Source organism: Canis lupus, chromosome 10, assembly GCF_003254725.2.
Source record: "Canis lupus dingo isolate Sandy chromosome 10, ASM325472v2, whole genome shotgun sequence".
Taxonomy (NCBI): domain Eukaryota; kingdom Metazoa; phylum Chordata; class Mammalia; order Carnivora; family Canidae; genus Canis; species Canis lupus.
Window position 1 is genome coordinate 49849407 of NC_064252.1, and position 2434 is coordinate 49851840.

A 2434-nucleotide genomic window follows, 5' to 3' on the forward strand; every position below is an offset into this window, starting at 1 on the left:
CTTGAAGGAGAAGAGGGAGATTTTTAAAAAGGAAGATGGGCATAGCCACCTTCTCATCCATAACAGTTTTTTTAAATATTAGTCATGATTTGAAATATGAACCAGAAATGCTTTGAGAGTTTGGGGAGGAGCTGACTTTGGGAGGAAATGATTCAATAAATATGAAATGTTGAAGAGTAAGTGATCAAACTCTAGGATCTTTTAGATCCAGGCTGGGCATACACAGCTATTAAAAGTCTGGACACAAATTATGACTCTTACTCTGGAACAGGAGAAAACTCCAGAAGGCTGAGTAGCTGTCTTATCCAGAAAGAATATGACCATGAGGAAAATCAAGATCTTTGTGTTGGAAGGCACTCAAGAGATTATCTTGAGCAACTACTGCCTTTGAGTTGGAAAACAAGACAAGGATGGTCAGTCACCACTTCAATCAATGTTATACTGGAAGTTCTATGCATCTCAATAAAGAAAAAAAAAACATAAGGGTAAGATTAAGAAAAAGAGAAACAAACTTTAAATATGTACAAATAATGTTATATGAATAAAAATCCAAGAGTCTACTAATATTATTAGACTAGTAAGAAAGTTTTGCAAGATTGCTGGGTATAAAATTAAAATAACCAAAATGAATTTTTTAAGTACATGGACAGTAGCATGAGAAAATTAAATTTTTAAAAGAGTGATCATTTACATTTGCAACAGAAATGAGGAATTTATGAATGAGTCTAACAAAATGTTAGACTTTTTTTTTTTCAGAAAATGAGGAATTAAGCAGAAATTTTATTTCCAAACTCATCAAAGATTATTACAAACACAAATAAAATATCCTTTTAAAAGTGTCCTGAATTAAATCAAAGGCACATCATTAAAGTAAAACATTTGTGACATTAAAAATTCATTTAGGTTGTAGTATTTTCCATTATTTTGTTTTTAATCATTTGCAATGTTCTGAAGATCACATTGAAACATCTTTTTTTGAAGACATGAAATAATGTAGTTAGGTTTTGTTTTTTTTTGTTTGTTTGTTTGTTTTAAGTACAACCACAACTATAAAGTAGAGGAGCTTAAGACAAAGAGCAAATCTGCTTCATACACAGGATGGGGCAATCTAATATACAACACAACATGAATCTTCCCAAACAAGTTTGCTTGGAAACAGCTCCCATGCTTAGTGTTAACAAATAAAACGATCTCATTTAGAAAAATCAGGGCACCATTTGACTAATAAAGCCTATTCTTCCCCTAATTTCATACTTGCTTATTTTCATTTAGAAAGTGTTACACCCACAAGAAAAGAATAAGTTTCTTTATGGAAATAAAAATCTTAGGAACAAATTAATGAAATACTCAATTTTCTTATAAAGACTTATTTATTTATTTTAGAGACAGAGACAGAGAGTGCACAAGAAAGAGAAGGAGAAGCACAGGGAGAGGGACAAGCAGACTCCCCACTGAGTGCAGAGCCTGACTCAGAGCTGGGTTCCACAACCATGGGATCATGACTTGAGCCAAAATCAAGGTGTAGGCTTAACCGACTGCACCACCCAGGTGCCCCAAAATACTTAATTTTTTAATGAACAAAAATGTTTCCCTTCTCAAAATGTAAACATCCAGTAAATAAAACAAACATAATATTCAATGTATAAAAACACTAGTACTTTGCTTATGAAAGAGATGTATGTATTTGGTGGTAACGTTTCTTGTTTGTCTTAAATATAAAAGCACCTGCCAAAAGAATCAGGCCATTATTATTTAAAGTCTCCTCCTTCATCCATTTCCTTATCTGAGTAGAAATTCATCCATTTCTGTAGAATTTTGGCTATAGGACCAGTCCACAGGAAAGGTCTGAAATATCTAAAAGTAATTTGGCTAGAGAAGTTTTTCTTGAGACTTGGAGGTAGTCACTCATCACTTTATGCTTAAAAGCATTCCTCAGCAAACTTTTCCCCAGCTTTTAGGATAAAGCACAGGATCGGGGCTCCTGGAAGATGTTTCTTCCAGCTGGAACACCTACCAGCAGAGCATCTTTACAGGCACTCTGCATGCTGTACTGTTGAAGCTCTGCAGCTGTCTACAAGACCTTGATCCTCTCCATGCCGGCCTCCAGCTTGAGCAGCTTCACCAGGCGCTGCAGGGCATTCACACTGGCCCCAGAAGACATGGCAGTGGCATGGGGCTCCAAGGGCCTGTATACCAGACTTCTATAAAAAACTACTAAACTTTGTTGAGAGACATTAAAGGATGCTTTAAGAAATGCAGAGGTATACTATATTCATGGATGGATGAGTCCTCATTGTAAATAAAGATGTCATTTTCAGACATTTACATATGGATTCAATGCATTCCCATCAAAATCCCAACACATTATTGCATGTAGGATTTGATAAGCTTATTGTAAATTTCAGGAGAGTGCAATAAGAATAAGAATAAAAAC

At 34.9% G+C, this 2434-nt stretch overlaps 1 pseudogene; it reads right to left on the reverse strand.

The window, feature by feature from the left end:
- Nucleotides 1-1954: 1954 nt before the first annotated feature.
- LOC118350138 (guanine nucleotide-binding protein G(I)/G(S)/G(O) subunit gamma-10-like) lies at nt 1955-2234 on the reverse strand (annotated as a pseudogene).
- Nucleotides 2235-2434: the final 200 nt, after the last annotated feature.